The 18,421-nt window shown below is 50.2% G+C and overlaps 1 protein-coding gene across 6 annotated transcripts in view; it reads left to right on the top strand.

Annotated features, from left to right (window-relative positions):
* Window positions 1-18,421, top strand: part of Mgll (monoglyceride lipase) — a 103,570-nt gene that overhangs the window by 60,274 nt on the left and 24,875 nt on the right. The window lies entirely within an intron of this gene.

Here is an 18,421-nt window from a genome sequence, read left to right as displayed (position 1 = left end):
GCGACAGCAGAAGCCCATGCGGTGACAGAGGCACGTGGTGTGAATCAGAGCTTTGACCTCAGTGTCTTATTTCTGCCCACATCCCACAGGGCAGAGCATATCATGTGGCCATATGGGCAGTGGACACATTGTCCCCTCCTGGCTGGAGGACCTGTGATGACCCTTGGCAGGGTGCAGATTGGGGGGTGTCTCCCTAGGAGAGACCGAGGGCCGTCCTGCTGTCTCCCAAGACCTGCATCATCGAGCCTGGCCCCCCCGGCTGTGTTTGATGTCTGCAGCCATCAAACACAGCTTTTGTGCTCAGATGTGTGTTTGCTTATGATTTCTGTATCCGTTAGAAATCCAATTTGTCTTCTGGGAATAGAAATGGGGCATAACCATGGAGTAAACCCAAAGACAGTTCCTCTTCACCAAAGAGAAGTCTGGAGACAGTCAGGCCTGTGTCTGAAGACTCAGGTTGGATTCCTGTCCTGGCACAGGAGGCCAGCAGGTCAGGAGGTCACTGTGACAAAGACAGTTCCTTAACCCCCATTCCCACAGGCAGGGCAGCACAGTGCACAGCACCCCTCAGTCAGAGCCAAAGGGTGAAGAGAAGACTTTCACCGGAGGGAACAGGCAGGGTTGGCAGAAGGAACACTTAGGCTATTTGGGGGCTGTCAGGTGCAGAGCAAGGAGGGCAGGGGCCCAGGCATGACACAGGTGACTGGCTGGTGTGCGTGTGACAGGTGCACTTTCATGCAAGTCCTTGACTGTCCCTAGCCATTGGCTAACTGTAAGACAGGCACTTTTGCCAGGCTCAGTAAAGCCCCAGAGGTTAAAATAGAGAATGAAAAAAAAAATGCTTAATATAGCCCAGGACAATGACTCCACTGTGTTATCAGGAAACCATCCTTCTTCATCTGTTCCACCACCCTTACAGCATCCAGCTTCAATTTTCCCTTCTGCCCCAGGTTGGCTGTTGGAGTTCTAGCCATCACGTCACACTTACACTTCAGACATCAGAAGTGTACATGGCGCCTAAGCGCCATGTAAGAAGGCTTTCTGAAAGTTTTATCTCTCGACGTTCTTTTCTATTTTGTGTGGTAGGCCTTGGCCTCCTGGCCGTACCTGAGTGCTGGGGAGGCTGGGAGCTACAATGTTTCACCCACCTGCTCACATTGCTAGTCAGGTGTATGTTGCTAAGAAGAAATGACAGAGCAGGTGTGTGTGGACGAACTGTCTCTGCCAGTTGCGCGCGGTGTGGGGAGTGACTCTGGCCTTCCATTAACTGTTTCGATAGGAAGTAACTACCTTTGATAAATATGTTGACTCGGAGGGACGTGAACATAATGAAATACATTAGGAGGTAAATAATACCACAGGTGGTGTGTGGCCAGGCCCAGGTGGGGAAGGAGCCCCTGGGACTGGAGCGGTTCACACTGCAGAGGTTTGGCCGCAGAAGGGCTTGGGCTCTCACTGGGGCCTGCAGTGGGACCCCGGCTCTGGGTTCAGAGCAGAGCGGCAGACACGTGTGGGCCACCCCCATGACTGCATGGTGCCGTGCCTCTGCCTGCACTCTCAGAAGCAGCCAGGCCCCCTGGTGCTCGTCGTTAAAATGTCCTCTGGTGCACACCTCATATGCTGTGTCCTTCCAAGTGTGGGACGCCCTGCGGGGGCATGGTGGGGAGCAGCTGCGGTGCAGGAAGGCAGGCTGGGTTGAGAGAGGCATCTGTCCTGCACTTGGTAGAGCTGCGCACAAATCCTGAAACTTCCCTTCTCTTTCACCCCGTCCCCTCACAAAGCACATGGAGCAGCTGACTTAATAGAGTCAGCTTTGCTCTGTCACCAGTTCCCAGGTCACAGTGGCCAAGGAGAAGTGAAAGTGTTCGAATCCAGGCTTTATCTTCTTCTTTTCTCCCTGGGGTTGAGCAACACACGGGGCATCCCCATGTGGACAAGGCCGTGGGGACTGAAAACTCATCCTCTGCCCCTGAGGAGCCCTCCCCGAGGCCAGAGCTGGTCACTGTGCAAGCCAAACCAGCATGTCCACACCAAGGCCCCCACAACACAAACAAAAGAACATGCTTATCTCACACAGCCCCCTCACTGGTGCACTGGTGTCCCACAACTAGGAGCTGTGACCATCTGAGAGCCTGGGCAAGGACAAGAAAGGATGGGTGATGAAGGAGGTATCTCCCATGCTGATCCCCATCCAGGCCCGTGGACAAGTCATGGTGCTCAGTGAGGCCTCAGGGTGACAACAGGGTGACAGCCGTGGGTCCAGCTGCTCATGCCACCTCTCTGTACCCATTTTCCTCTTGGTAACATGGTACCTGCCTGGCAGGACTGACCTCACAGAATTTAGCGCATATCACGAAGGGTTTGAGACACTGGACGTGCAGTCAGCCCAAGTCTCCCTGCAGCTCTGGGCAGGGCTGTAAGCATTTTCCTCCTGCAGCCGAGGGATGTGAGTGGCCCCGAAGGATGGCCGGTGTCTGGGAACACACCAGATGGGGCCGAGGATGCAGCTATGTGCTCAACCTCAGCATCTGAGGCTTCAGAGTTCAACCAAGGGCTGGAAATGTTTGTAAACATCTTATCACTGTTCTGCAAACGATAAAACACTGCCACTGTTGACCTGGCATTTGTACTGGGGTGAAAGGTCCCTAGAGATGATTTCAGTACAGAGGAGAACACAGCTCCTATGTCAGTCGTAAGGGACTCCACCAGGCGCAGATTTTGAGATCCCAGGAGGGGATGCTGGAGACAACTGTGTTCAGTTTCCTCCTTACTGTTGCCTTTCCCAGCCATGAGGGTGACTGCAGGACTGATTCCCCAAAGGGCAGGACTTTTTCACTTCTCTCTGCTTTTCCTTTTCTCCCAGGGTTGGAGGAAGATGAAGGAACTTTGGGGGAGGCGGGGGCAAGTGACAGAGCCTGAAAGGTCCTGGATTTGGTGGCAATTGTGAGGGCCCCTATAGGCCAAGGGCTGAATCCCCAAAGAGAAGCACAGGCAGGAGGAGGAAGCACGAGATGGTGAGTGGAGGTAGCGCTGGGGAGGCTGGGGTGCCTCTGTTGAGCATGGTGCCAACAGGCCACTCAGAAGTGACCAGAAATAACAGGATGGAGTGCAAAGGCCGTGGACCAGGAGAAAGTTATGAAGACAAGCTGGTAAGACAGGCAGCCATGTAGCAGTGAGAGGAAGCCCCTGCAGAGGAGGACAGGGTTCATCACGGCCACCAACTGGTCCCGGCCATACCAAGTCAGAGGTAGAGACACAACAGGGGGTTGGAGGTGCATCACCAAGGAGAGTCAGGGACCCTGCTGGGGGTAGGGAGACCTCCCTGTTCCCTGGGCCCTGTTCCTGTACCACTTTGTAACCATATGCCCTGCCTGCTTCCATCTCTGTCTGTTGTTGAGCCTAGTACAGAAGGAGCCCCCATACAGACACACACACTGGGCTGCATACTGACCACATCTGTGTACCATTTTAAGTGAGAACAGTGATGGTCCCAGAGGTGACAACATCAGTGTACAGCTATCCCTGTCCAGCCGCAGAGCCAAAACAGCAGCACTGTCTGATGCCAGCCAACAAAACAAGATCTGTAGGAGCATCCGGTCCAGTGACTGACTCAAGCTATACTCCCAGCAAATGCAGGTGAAACCCAGGGACCAAGGAATCAAGAGCAAGCAGTCTGGACATTGTGGCCCAGAGCTGCCTTGTACCGGGGCTGCAGCCCCACACCAGGCTCTGGAGCGCATTCAAACGATGGTGTAGAGGACCCAGAGCTGGTGGGGAGAGCAAGTCTGCTAACAATGTAGAAGGAAATTCACCCTCAATGCTGGTGCCCCTTCTCCACTGTGCAACACAAGGCTGTGCTGGGGTTCTCCTCTGCTCTGTTATTTCTCCTTTGACGCTGTTTTTTCGGGGGCTTCTTTTGTGCTTACTTGTGAACACCGTGCCCCCCCCCCCCATTTTTGTCATGCTTCCTCTTAACTGACTTCTCTCTACAGAATCTACATTCATTTCATAATGCAGCAGGAGAAAATCTTTTATGTTTCAATGCAGGATTGTTGAGTCAGAAAAAAAATTCAATCAAGGGCATGACAGTTAAACAGAGGGTGATTTTTTTTTCCCCCTCTTGGAAAAAAAACAGCCACTTGAGTGCACGTGCTTTTTAGATTAAAGCAGGAAAGAGAAGACTATTTGACAACCCCATGCTAGGTGCACTTAAGGCTGTGGGAGGGGGACAGAGAGAGCCCAGAAACACAGGTGGGGAAGCTCAGTCTTCTTTAGAGAAGGGATGCTTCATCCGGTCTGTGGATTTGGGAAGGGCTCTGTCACTGCTCTCTTCAAAATGGCCACATCTCCATTTCTACCCTGGAGGGATCTGGTGCCTGCGTACAGAAAGACCAACTTTATCATGGAGAAAAGTAAGGAACAACCCACATGCCCACTGTCAGAGGAACAGTTAGGTAAACTGAGGCACGCTCTCACCTTGCCATGATTAAAGAGAAGGCTTTCTATCTATAATTTTAGAAAGTTGTATCATTAAAGGGGAAAAATAGAGTGCTGTTTATAGAAGGCAAAGGAAGACAGTGAAACAAAATTATACCAAGACAGAACACAGGACTGGCGAGGGGTCAGCCACCCCAGCAGTATGAGTCACATTAAAACAAGTAACGACTTCACGTCAGGTAGATGCAATGGTCATTGACCATGTTGACCCTTCACCTGTCACAGTGTCCTCCATGCATCAGAAACCCAGATGTCTGTCACCAATTGGATGGAGCTTCATGTTCTAGAATGAAACTGTCTGAGGGCCAGATGCAATCGAGTCGCGATCGTCTTGTCCAGACACACTGTGGCAATAGCCAGTTAGTTAGTTAGTTGTGCTGTGTAACAAATCACTTCGAAGATCAGTGGCTTCAGACCTGCAGTGCTGAGAGTCGGGAGCTGGCCGGGGCTCAGCTGGGTGTCTCTTTGGATCTCAGTCAGGCCCTCACGTGCATGTGGTTAGCAGCAGCTCTTGGGAGGCCAACTGCCCAACAACTCTCACTTAGGACCATTCCTGGGTAAAGGTTTTGGATTTTCTGAGGGTGCAGTGTGCTGTGGTAGTCCCAAATGTGGTTTTGGGATTAAGGTAAGATATGGATTCGAATCCTTGCCTTCCCACAGCAATATGGATGGCTGGTGAGAGACATGTTGGAGTGTTTGCTCCAGGCTTTCATGAGACCTGTTCCACAAGGATCATTACCTAGAAAGTATCTCCTTTTTGATAGCTCACGTTTTGCATCTCAGGTGTGAAACGCAGATGTGATGGCTTGGATGGCCTGGAGCTGTGACACCTACTTTGGCAGGTGAGGGAAAGGCCAAGGAGATTACAAAGGCTGTTTACAGCAGCTCTGCGTCTGGGGATCATCACTGCTGGCTGGCAGGGCTGAGATGTGTCCCTTATCTGCAGGCAGGTCCTGCTGGGCCTGCAGCATGACAGCAGGGCTTCAAGAGCCCACGCTGGACCGAGGCACGGGCTCAAGGCACCCCAGTTGCTGTGTTGCTTTGGTCAAAGTGAGTCGGGAGTCTAGAGTCCTGCCACTGGGAAAGGTGCAAGGCACGCTGCAAAGCAGTGTGGAGCCAGGGGGAAGAATGGGAGCCATTTTGGCAGTCAGTCTACAAGTAACCAAGATCTGCGTTCCAGTGTGTGTCAGGTCGTGAAAAGCATTTCTCAGAGCTATTCTGATAATTGCTTCTTCTATCCCAGGAATGTCTCCGTCTCGCTGGCGCTAAGCCAGGCCAGGGAAGCATCACAGCTCTATTCAAGGCTCCTCCTGCTGACTGTCACTGTCCCCTCCTCCCCCACTTAGCTCATTCATTTCCATACCCCTCCACCTAGCAGCCCCTGAGTGCTGGGGCACAAATGTACTGCCTCCAATTACAGCAGCTCCTCCAGAGCAGTTATGATTGCAGGCTGATTGCAGAGACGGTCGATTTGGCTTTCATGCCTCGTGTATCTGTGCATACGTTTAAGTGTGACTTAAAAATAAAGCTTTTTTTTTTTCCTTCAGGACAAAATACCAGTTCATTACAGAAATTTTTTAAAGTATGATAAAAAAAAATTAAAATAGCTTTACTCATTGATCACCCGGGGACAACCAGATGCCTGTTTTGTGACGTGGCCATGCCTTCGTGGTGTGTGTGAATGGCAGGCCAGTTGTTTGTCAGCAGGATGGACAGGTGTTCTCTTTTGAGACCCTGGGGCCCAGCCTCTGCCTGCTGTTGCTCTGATTTTTGCACTACCCTCCATTTTTTGGTAAGTTGCTTCTGAAATTGGAAAATGTAAGTGCGGCATTTGGAAGGTTGACGAGAGTCAGTACAGAGAACATCTTCTGGAAAAGATTAAACCGGCCCTGCCCATGCTGCTGTCTGCAGATCACCTAGCCCGCTTGTTTTAGGTTACTTGTAACACTTGCCATTTAAAAACCACTTCTTGAGGCCCTGGATTTGATCCCCAGCATCAGGAAAAAAGAAAGAATTTGACAGTACTCCCGAATCTTCTTGCTGACAAAGTTTCACTTAATGCCTCTGTCGTGGCCCCTTTCCTCGGGAAGTGCTAGACAATACCCGGGCCATTTTCGACATCAGATCCCATGGTGTCTGGGTTGTAGCCAAATCCTGCTCCACTGGAGAAACCAGGTCACTTGACTGTGCAGGCTCAGTGTGGCTCTGAGCCGCCCAGGACCACGGGTGTGGAAAGAGGCTATAGCCTCAGCTGCAGCTTCTGGAAATCTGCAGCCAGACAGCACAGGGTTGCTGAGGCAAGTGTTTGGAGCCAGAGGTTTCCTCTCAGGGTCTTTGGAAAGTTTTGTGGCTGTACCCATTTGGTGTTGGGTTGGACTTGAGGCCCCGCACACCAGGTCCCATTAGGTTTCTTAGTCCTTGGAGGGGACTTCTCATGAGCCCCAGCCCCTCTTCTGGTTGATTCTCCTATTCCTGAGACTCATGCAGGAGGTTCAGAGGTGAGATGACATTCTGCCCCAGGAACCCTCAGCCTAGAAGGGAGGGAATTTTCCTGAGGTGGGGCACCAGTGGACTTGGAGACTCTGGAGTGCAGGGAACCGTGAGGGGAGGTTTCTAAGGGGAGGGACAGGTGAGCAGGGACCCCACAGGGCACGAGGAGTACTCCAGAATGAGTACTAGCACACGCAATGTCCAGGCTGTGTGCAGGAACAAGGGTGGTGGAGTGGACAAAGCCCGGAGCCTGGCAGGGTTGAGAGCAGAGGGTTGGGATGGTGGCCGCAGACCTGTCACACCCAGAGTATCAGGCTAAACGCAGACATACCCAACAGCCCATCATAGGGCAGGGGCTGAAGAGGAATGTCCTGTTCTGAGTAGGAGGGACATTGAGAAAGTGAGAACAAGGGGCGGGGAGAGAGAGAGAAACTTTATAATAGACAAAAGGGAAGCAAAAAGCAAAAAGGGCTGATAGAGTGGCTCTTGTGGTGAACACCTGCCTAGCAAGTGTGAGGTCTTGAGTTCAAACCCCAGCATTGCCAAAAAAAAAAAAAAAATGATATTTCATGTCTGGTCTGGTAAACAGTCGGAGCACCCTCGGCCTTCTCCTCCATCCTCCCTTGTGCTCTCTGTGCCCAAGCACAGAGATAGTTGCCATAGCAGCAGCGCCCCGAGACTGGCCCTTGTTCTGGACCCAGCCTTTGTAAAAACCTTGTTCGGCCCCAAGCAGTGAGGGTTGGTTGTGGTGGAAACTCAAGTGTCCTCAGGCAGGCATCTTGTTCCTGGAACCCTTGCCTCAAGAACAAAGCCCAAAAGGTGGAAGAAGGAAGACTGACGTTTACTGGGCACATACTGTATGGCATGTGCTCTCGTTTATCCCTTTCAGCAATTTTCTCAGCAAACACGGTTACCCCCATATCAATTTTTGCTGGCAGAAAAGCCCAGGGTCGCAGTGGTAAAGTGGTTTGCCGAGGTCACAGAGCAAAAAAGTCACTGAGAACCCACGTCTCATGCTGAAGCCCATCTTCCCTCTGCTGCCTTCCGGAAGCTGCCAGTCAAGGAGTTGTGGCGCAGAGGAAAATATCAGTCAAAACGTCTCTTCAACCTGTCTTCCAATACGGTCAGGTTCTCTTAAGGACAGGGAGAACATGGTTTGAAATGAAACCTTCTGCCCAATTTGGTCATGTCAGGAATTTGGAATGTGACACATTGTTGCCTACCCCTCCTACGTTTTCCCCCTTGATTTTGTTCAAAGTCTGAGAATGTTTTTTATGTTAAACATTTTTCTGAATTCTAAAAGCCCTTGGGCTTGCTGATCACATGGAGTTCTACAGTTTGCCTCAAGCATTATTTGGAATTTGCAGAGCATCCTGTTATTTTGTTGCAGACTTTTTTTTCCTGGATCTGTCACATCCTGGAAGTTTCTGGTGGTGAACGCCTCTCCCCACCCCACAGCTGCTGCTTGTTTGGAAGCCAGAGGCACTTTCTGTAGATGCGAGGCTCCTCAGAGAGATGCAAGGAAAAGGGCTGGCATTTCTGGGTAATTCTGGCCAGCCCAGAGCTGCCCAGAGCCTCGCCATTTCACGGGAGAGAAAATCTCCAGGAGAATTGTCCGTGTGGGCTTGACACATGGGACTGAGATCACTAACCCCATAGACCCTGCCCCCTTCTGCTCCACGAAACCCAAATCGTCATCCTACAGCACCATACAAAAGGAAGATCATCCCACTAGGCGCCAAGAACTGCAGTTTTGACACTTTTTGTCATGCTGCTTCCTCTTATTTATACAGTGGAGAGTAGGATGTTTTCAAATAAATCCTCCAAATCTGAAATCCCGAGAATGCATTACTTCGAAAACGCCGCACCGTTAACTGTCTTTTAGTTGGTTACGTTATAAAGCATGTTGTAACAGCTTCAAAAAAAGTCTGAGTCGAAATGTGTTTCCATAGTCCATATGCTGGGTTCTGGCATCTCTATACCTTCCCCAAGCTGTTGTCAATTAGTAAGGAAATTAATTTCTGCCTTGAACTCCTTTGTAAAACGGGGCTCCTGCTTAGAGGCTGTGGGTGCTCCGGAAAGCAGCGTTTTTCTTCGGCCGAGGTAACTCGGTGCGGTGGCGGCTGGGGATGAAAACAGGTTGTACTGAGTGTCTGCGGATGGAAACTTGGACCGTCAGCAGACAGGAGGAAATGCCTTTTGTTGAGGGAAACAAACTGTTTTCTGGGCCAACAAGCTGTGATCTTGGACTTTTTGCCATATGCATGTTTTTCAGAAAGAGAAAGGGAAACAGAGACCCTCTGCGCGAGTGACATTTCCTCGCTCTGGCCAGAGGAAGGTCAATCACATGTGGGGGACACGAGGTTCTCACCTAACCTGCATCCAGTTCCCCTTCTCTCCTCCTTCTGACCTTGACTGTGAGTCTCCTTTATTCCCACCATCCCCGCTCTTGGAACCTATCAGGACGTTTGTTTTTAGGATTAATGGAATGTGTCAGTTGATGGCCAAACATTCTTTTTTGGTAGCAACAAATGGGCACATGTCTTTTCATCTAAGGATGTCACTCCTTCACTTGTAATGCATCCATTGGTCTTATTTCCTTATGCCTTGCTATATCATGGCTGTGCTCATGGGATTTCTGCTATTGGATGTCACAGAAGGACAGAAGACAAACATGACCTTCATTAAAAAAACTCGGTCAGAAACTGTGATATTAAAATTTTTAAAGCTGAATCAAGTTGCAGTGTAAAAAAGGAAGGAAATATGTGGCAGCTGGAATCCTTGTTCTAATAAAGCATCAAGGTTAGAGACTAGAATCAGAAAATCCAAAACAGCCGTGGGGACATCTGTTGAAACTGGAAGTGTGGGCAGTCACTGAGCTGGCTTTTTGTCAAATCACTTTTGGGAACACTTGATGTGGTTCAGGTGGCCACAAACTGCCTGCAATCAGGACTTCCACATGGGTTGACCCAAAGTCCAGGTTAGTTTATGACCTGTTGTTTGGGTCATATGTATTTGTTCTATGATTCTCTCCTCACCAAAGGCAAAGAAATAGATTTCTTTTTGAAAAAGAGAATGGGGGTAGTGGGGGAGGGGGGCTGGGGATGTATCTTGATGGTAGAGCATTTGGTTAGGATGCACACGGTTCTGGGATCCATCCCCAGGGCCACAAAGAAAAAGGAGGAGGAGGAAGAGGAGGGAGGAGGGAGAAGAAGAAGGAAGAAGAAGAAGAAGAAAGAGAAAGAGCTGCGTGTGGTATGTGCCTGAAATCCCAGCACTAGAGAGGCTGAGGTAGAATTGCAATTTTGATGCCGACCTGGGCTACAGAGTAAGATCCTGTCTCAAGAAAAGAAGGAAGGGAAGGCGGGAGGAAGGAAAGAAAGAGGGAGAGACATGTAGCTTGACCTACATGTTGTCCACATTTCTGTAGAGTTTTTTTGTTCGTTTGTTTTTCTTTTCTGGAAAACAAGGGTCGTAATGGAAAGAAGGCAGTTTTGCTATTTACTGTATAACAAACAGACATTGCCAGACGGTAACTCCCCGTGCTGAGGATGGGGTGAAACGGAGGCATCCCTGGTTCTGCGTGGGCACCTGTCCTCACGAGTCTCTGTAGGTGCCGCACCTAACTTCTGTCTGGGGTGCCCAGGCTTCGCAGAGGTGAGCCAGGATGGCCACACAGAGGATGAGAGTCTGCAGTCCCTGAAAGCCTCAGCGAGGCAACACCACAGCACTAAAGCCACACACCTGTGCCGCCTCCATTACGCATGGGCCCCAGAGAAGGGAAGCGGCCCTGTATGTATCTGGTGTCATTATCACCACCCTCCCTCCCCCCCAAAAGTCATCCCCATGGGCATCACGTGCACCCTTCCAGAACCTTCTCTGTGTTTTGATATATACTGCTTATGAGCCCACAGAAAACAGATAGCACCATTTTGTGGCTTTTAAAAGCCATAGGTGGCCAGCTCCGAGGCGTCATTCAGCAGTTTGAGTTGTCTCTTTCCACCGTGTGTCTCAGAGGCCTCGTTCGTGTTGGCCAGCCACTGAGATGAGGCCAAGCTAATAAACCCTATTTACTTCTGGTTGGCGAGAGCAGGGGCAGTCTGTTTCTTAGTTTTCATTTCCACGACTATTATCTATCGGCCACTTTGCCTGTGTCCAGTGCTGCTCTGAGCACTTTACATACGCTGTGTCAGTTTGATTTACCAGCAATCCAGAGAGGCAGGGCCCATTATTATCCCTGACTTGTGGAGGAGGAAATGGAGCCCCGCAGAAGTCAAAAGCCCTGGGTGAGGTCTTCTTGGGGAAGAGCCAGATTTTGTCTGGGGAGGGTCTAATTCCAGACCCCACCCTCAGTAATGGTGTCCATGCTGTTTGGGTTTTTTCCCCAGGCTTCTTCCTTAACTGAGTATTACTTTTATGATCAGAGAAAAAAATGCAGGATGTGTTGTTTAAAATGCAGGCAAATCACGCAGGGCCTCGGCCTCATCTCGTGTGGAGACCTGCGTTCCCTGGTGATGGGTGTGTCTACAGCTGTCCCGCCCAGTGTGGTGGCACCTCAGCTTTGGCTTGCGAGACTGAGGACCTGAGTTGTTCATATCCCTTCATTGTAATTAACTTGAAGTGGCTGACGCTGTGCCTGCCCTCTGGGAGGGTGCCAAGTGGTGCCACTCCTTTCCTCTGTCACACTGGCCAATGGCATCAAGGGACTCTGTGCCCTGCTGGCCGAAGCCAGGCCCCACCACTCACTTAGCAGGCTTGGGAGGGCTTGCTCCAGCAGGGGCTGGACTGGCGGCCACAGAACAATGTCCTTCCTCCATGCAGGAAACTGAGCAGCGTGCCCAGATGGCAAGGGTGGGCAGAGACGAGCAGATGGCTGTCTGCAACCTCTTCATGGCAGGCCTATGAGGGGTCAGGGCTCAAGCCTCAGGACGCCTCTGATCCTGACAGATGGCTTCTGCTGAGAGCACCCTCAGCCTTGTCCAGTGTCTGAGTTCCCCAGGACTGAGAGGGTAGGAATCAGCAGAGGCCTGGGTCCAAACGCCCAGCCTCTGCTCCTGCACTGTTCGGTGAAGGACCCTGCCCAGGCCCTGAGGATAGAGAAATGTGACTCAGGAGAGCAGTGCCGGGCATGGCCTGCCCCTGCATTGGTTTGAGGAAGCACCAAGAAGGTTGTGCCATATCATTTCCATGCCTGGGACTCCCAGCTCTCTTGCCACTTACTCACCAACGTTACTGTGGACTGCAGTTAGTGCCAGTGTGGCCCGGCAACAGGTAGCCTCGCTGTGCCCTGGAGGTAGTGGAGAATTCCATTCTCCTGGCTTGAGAATGATGCAGGCACTTGTTGCAGAGCAGAAAATCCAGGGCTGCCTGAGCCCCAGACCCATCTTCCCAGGAGCTCCCTGAAGGGCAGTGAGCAGTGTTGAGCACGGACCGTGTGCCAAGCCCTGTGCTAATACTTAGGGTCACGTGTTCGAGGATGTGGGCTTCGTGAGTCCCCTGACTGCAGGTGACAAGGCTGAGCCTTTGGAGACTGTCACCTGCCTGAGGTCACACAGAGGGACCTGCCACCCTAACCCTCTGTTTCTCTTCATTCCCTGGCTCTGGTCTCCTTGTCCTCCTGCTCTCTGAGACTGAGCAGGTGTCCCTGCCTGCTGTTGTGAGTGTGGGGACCCTGGCTTCAGCTGCATTCTGCTGGTATCTCCCCGGCCTTCTGAAAGTTCCACTTTTAAATATTAAGACTATAGCATCTCACATCCTGGAGTACCAGTCTGCATTTCTTTGTAAAGCAGTTCACTTCACGGTGTGTACTCTCCCTTATTTTTGTTGTCTTTTTTTTTTTTTTTTTTTAGTAAATATTTATTTTACAGTTATCTTTTTTGGAATTGCTTTCTTAATTTCTTTTTGGCAGTACTGGGGTTTGAACTCAGGGCTTCGCACTTGCTAGGCAGGTGCTCTTCTGCTTGAGCCATTCTGCCAGCTAAAATTGCATTTTTATTAATATTTTATTACTCATTTATCTTGTTGCAGTGCTGGGGATGAAACCAGGGCCTCACTCATGCTAGACAAGTGATCTGCACTGAGATGCGTCCTGGCCTTTTTAAATGTCTTTTAATTGACACATAGTGGTCATCCATGTTTGTGGTTACATGGTAGCATTTCAGTACCCATATGCAATGTGTAACAATCAGATCAGGGTCCTTGGCATTTCTGTGGCCTCAGGTAAATATCATTTCTTTGTGTTAGGAACATTCCAAATTGCCTTGTTTTTTTGTTTGTTTGTTTTAAGGGACATTCATTACAATTCCAGTGGGTACTAACCTGGGTTGCCAGGTTTTTGTATTTTTTTCTTATTTCTGTATTTATGTTCCACAAACATTAAGCTCCAAACAAGCCAAGCTAGCCCTCTCTGGGAACTTCCATCCACTCAGTCTCTGCCTCCCAAGTAGCTGAGGTTAGAGATGTGAGCCACTGCACTCCACCAGGACTTTGTCTCTGTCCCTCCTTCAGTCCCCACACCACCTGCCTCCTGCCTGCCACGCTGTGAGCCATGACAGCAGAAGCACTGGGCTTGGAGCCCCAAACCTGCCCACCACTAACTGGCTGGGGGCCAAATCCCAGTGCTTAGTCTCTGAGGCTCGGTTTTCTCAGCTCACAAGTGAAAAAAAGCCCAAATTCAGAAGAATCAAGCGACCCTAAGCTCCAGGAAATGTGCTCTGAAAAGTCTAGGCTCCCACACGATCTCCGGTGTCATTACGCCTTCTGTAACACTTCACCTTTCTTTCCACACTGAAGGTCATATCTTTCACCAGCTTTTCTTCCGTGAGAAAATGAATATAAGCAGGACTGTTCTGAGAACAGGGAGGTAAGACGCCCAGCATTAAAGGGTCATCAGCTTTCTGGACACATCCCAGTGAGCTTAGTGGTAGCTTAGCAATTTTTAGGTAGAAATGTTTTTTATGAGACAAAAACACTGGGACTACTTAGTCACTCAACAAAGAATTATTGAGTGCTTGCTTTGTGTCAGATACAGTGCTAGAGTGTTTGAAGTTTTAGTCTTTGTTTTGTTTTGTTTTGCTTTTGTGGTGCCAGGGATGGAACCCAGGGCATCACTCACGCAAGGCCAGTGCTGACCACTGAGCTGCACCCCAGCCCTGCCCAGAGTGTTTTAGGGTCCTCGGAGTTTGTTTTAATCAGGTACAGACAGAGCTGACTGTGGTGAAAGTTTATCCCTCTCAGAGCCCTGAGACCCAGATGTGCCAGGCCCCCTAGGAAGCAGCAGGGCCGGTCAGGAAGTTAGAGAGAGTGAGGAGAAAATGTAGGAGAGTGTCCATTGTGGTTTCCACGAGAGGCAGTGGCCAGCAGGTTTTGGGTTGGTCAGTTTGAATAGTTTCAGAGTTCTGGGTCACAGGGCTGCCCCTGTTCCTGTCACAGGTGATTTGACAGGTGGATCCAAGTGTTGGAGCCTGATAAGGATGAGGCTGAGGTTATGGCTCCTGATTAGTGTGCTTTTTCCCTTCCATCCTCTCCCCTCCCCTCCCCTCCCCTCCCCTCCCCTCCCCTCCCCTCCCCTCCCCTCCCCTTCCCTTCCTTGCCCTGTCTCTAGGAACAGAGCTAACCAGAGATGGAACAAGGGCCATCCCTCCAGGCCAGCAAGCCTGAGTCATTAGAACACAAAATGCGATGAAAATGTGGCTTAGCCAGGCACAGTGGCCACACCTTCAGTTCAACACTTGGGAAGTTAAGGCAGGAGGATCACTGGAGTCTGGGAGGTCAAGGCCAGCCTGGACAATGTAGCAACACACTGTGTGTTAATAACAACAGTAAACAGCATGGCTAATACATAGAGACCAGACTTCTGATCTCCAACAAAATTAAAGCTGTGTTAAGCCTCTCCACCAGTCCCAATGGAGGATTCCTTTTTTTGACCTCGTTTTTTAAAGGAAACCTCCTGCTCCACAGGAGGCAGAGGGGCCACTAAGAGCCTGTTGTGGAGGTCAAGAATGCTGGGCCAGGCTGTGTGGGCTGCATTCAGAAACAACAAGAGAAGTGTGGCCACTAGAGATCACGGCAGGTCAGGAAGAGGAGGGGGACATGTGAGAGAGTGGGGGGCAGCAGGCAGGGAGATCAGCCAGGAAGCTATCCAAAGTTAAAGGCAACAAGAGTTCTGCTCCTGCAAGTGATGGAGGAGTGTAACAGAGACTGGAGGCCTCAGAATCTAGAAGGGTTTGGGGACTGATGGGACATACAGACAGAATTAAAGTCAGCCTTGTTTTGATTAAGAACCATCCAGTGTTGGAACTTGGTGTAAATGGTGGTTGTACAAGATGGTGGGTGGGTGAAATTCCACTGAATTGCTGCATGTAACATGGTTGATTTAATGTGATGTGCATTTCACCTGTCTTGGGAAAACAATGCTGGAAAGGGGTCCCTGTCTCACACCATATACCTATCCAAAAAGACCAAACGTTAAATACAAAAGCATGAAACCTTATCAGTAGGAGGAGGAGACAACTTACTTTTGAATGGTCCCCCATATTTACTGTGCATATACACAGAAAACAAAGTGCTGACATTTGAATAAAGAAAGTAAGAACGTGGGTGTGTATGGGAACATTCTCCTGGTGTTTTGTGCATTTAGAATTTTTGTCATAAAATGGGGTGAATTTAGTCAAACTACATTGTATGCATGTGTGTAAATATCGCAATTAATTTAAGCTGATAAAATTTTTTAGGATAAATTTTCGTAATAAATTATTGGAAAAACAAGCAAACTAGGGGCCGTATTTCAAATATTGGGAGTCTTCAGCTCTGCCGTGAGGCAAACAAAGCAAGCTGCAGATCGGGATGGCTGGCTGAAACTTTGTGTTTAAGAACCGTAGAAACCAAGGGTCACATTTGGTTTGTGAAGAGGCTGAGATGCTAAGAATTTGGGGGCAGAGCGGTGATCAGTGGAGGTGGAGTCTGCCTCTTTGTAGGACTGTGACTTTCTGAGTTGTCTTTCCTGAGGAATGAACCCAGGACCTTAGGCTTGCTAGGCAAGAACTGTACCACTTCAGCTGAGCCTCCAGCCCTTTCGTTTGTATTTTGTTTTTGAGATTATATCTTTCTAATTTTTTCCAGATTGGCCCCAAACTTGCAATCCTTTTGCCTCTGCCTCCTGAGTAGCTGGGATAACAGTGGTACACCACCATACCCAGCACGAGTTGTTTTTAAAAGCAGTTTTTCAAGTTGAAAATGAATGTATGAGTGAATGTAGCGCAGGAGAAGCCAGCCAGGGAAAGGAGACATGGACACATAGAACGATAAGAGGAAAACCAAGGGAGCCCGTTGCTGTGGCTTCCATGACAGAGTCAACAGGGAGAGGCAGGGCGGGTTGGTGCCACATGAGCCCAGAGCTGGAAGAGGATGCAGAAGGAGAATCCCAGGATCTGCCCATAGGAGCCTCCGGGGGCTCAGCTGCAGGTGGGGCAGAACCTTCTCAGTTGGAGAGGCGATTTGGGTGGGGATGGTGCTATGGGTGAAGGTGACCAGAGGCCATGTTGGACACAGTCAATGGGCCGGAAGGGTCTAGAACCAGGAGGAAGTGACCTGCCGATGGAGGAGAAAGCTCTCGGGGGCAGAGGGTAGGAGACTGAGGAGGGTCATTTGAATGGTTTCTGTTGTTTGCAAAGAAAAGCCTGGTTCTATCTGCCAAGACACAAGAGAAGCTGATGAGTTTTGGGAGAATAGAGGCTTATGGAAGTGAGGCAGGGCTACCTGGTTTGAGGACCAAGTACGCATGAACAGGCAGCAGGCACTTGTGTAAATGCACTGTTCACCTGCCCTCGGGACTCCAGCACAGAGACACAGCTACCAGCTCAGTGGCTGCAGCTGGATCCAGGGCAAAGACAGTCCAGGAGGAAAACTGGAGGGGACTGTCCTCCAAAAGTGAGCACAAAACATAATAGGATGCAGCAATCCACCTCTGAGCACAGACCCCAAAGAACTGAGAGCAGACGTGAACCAGTGTTTGCAACACACGTTTGCAGCAGCCTAGTCACAATAGGCAAAAGGTGGGAACAGCCCAGGTGTCCAAGGGCCAGGCAATGGATTGACACAGTGGTCGATCCAACACAACGGTGTGTTGTTCAGCTGTGAACAGGAAGGAAATCCTGACTCACGGGACAGCATGGATGGACCTGGAGGACATTATGAAATAAGCAGACACCAAAGGGCAAATGCCGTGTGAACCCACTCCTACGAGCTTCCTAGAGCAATAAAAGTCATGGGGACAGAAGGCAGAAAGGGGTGTTGGGCTCAGGCAGGGGTGGGAGAGCTAGTGTTTAATGAGTGTCATTAGTCTGCCAGGGCTGCTATAAAAATGTCCCAGACTGGGGGCTTAAACAACCGACACCTATTTTCCCCTGGCAGTCCAAGATCTCAAGGTCAGCAGGCTGACTCCTCCTAAGGCCTCTCCCCTTGGCTTGGAGCCACCACCTTGTCCCTGATCCTCTCACGAGTGGCCTTCTGTGTGTCTGGGTTCAGAGTTCCTCTTTTCATAAGGACACAGTCACATTGGTTTAAGGACCATCACAGGACCTCTTTTTGAGTTAATCACCATTTAAAGGCCTCATCCTCAATTCTAGTCCTATCGTGGAGGTGTTCAGCAAATCAATTTACAGCACAAGGGACACATAACTGAGATTGTAACAGTTGATGTGGAGTTTCAGCCTGGGGTGGTGATGGAAACCGTTCCTAACCCTATGAATGAGCCTAATGCCTCTGAACCAGACACGTAAAGATGGCTAGCATAATAAAAGTTATATTGCATACCTTTTACCACAAAAAGTTAAAAAAAAAATTAAGAAGATGAGGAAGCCTCAGGCTGGGTATGGTAGCACTCATCTGTAATCCCAGCACTCAGGAGGCAAGAGGATAGTAATTTCTGGGCTACAGAGTGAGACCCTGTCTCAAAAAGACAAACAACAACAACCCCTGGCAAAAAAATCCCTCAGACAGGCAAGAGGACCGGGGGTTTTGCTGAGGTGGTGGTAGAACTGTGGGACCAGGTAGATAGGCAGGGAGACTGGATGGCCAGGCACTGGGAGGGTGGGGACACAAGGCAGACAGGACAGCAGCAAACAGGAGTGTGGGGTCTGGGGGCCATAGGGTTTCCAAGTTGGGATCTGGGCAGCCGGACCCCAGCCACCATCATGTCCCTGGTATGACAGCCCCTGTCCCCTTCTGTGAAAGGAGCATTTCTGCCTGTCCATGGCAAAGTCCCCTCATGGAAGTGGCCTGAGGCTGAATGAGCAACACCTTCAGTTCCCGGCAGGATGACTGGACTACCTCCTCCTGCCAGTAGCCCCAGTTCTCTAGAAACTCGCCCCTCTTTTACAGTTTCCAAGCTGTCACCTGGGCTGCCAGTGGTTGTGTCTATAATGACTAATGTCCT

The sequence above is a fragment of the Castor canadensis genome, chromosome 10, assembly GCF_047511655.1.
Source record: "Castor canadensis chromosome 10, mCasCan1.hap1v2, whole genome shotgun sequence".
NCBI classification, from domain to species: Eukaryota; Metazoa; Chordata; class Mammalia; order Rodentia; family Castoridae; genus Castor; species Castor canadensis.
The sequence above is the reverse complement of the archived record's forward strand: the minus strand, read 5'-3'. Positions and strand labels throughout refer to the sequence as shown.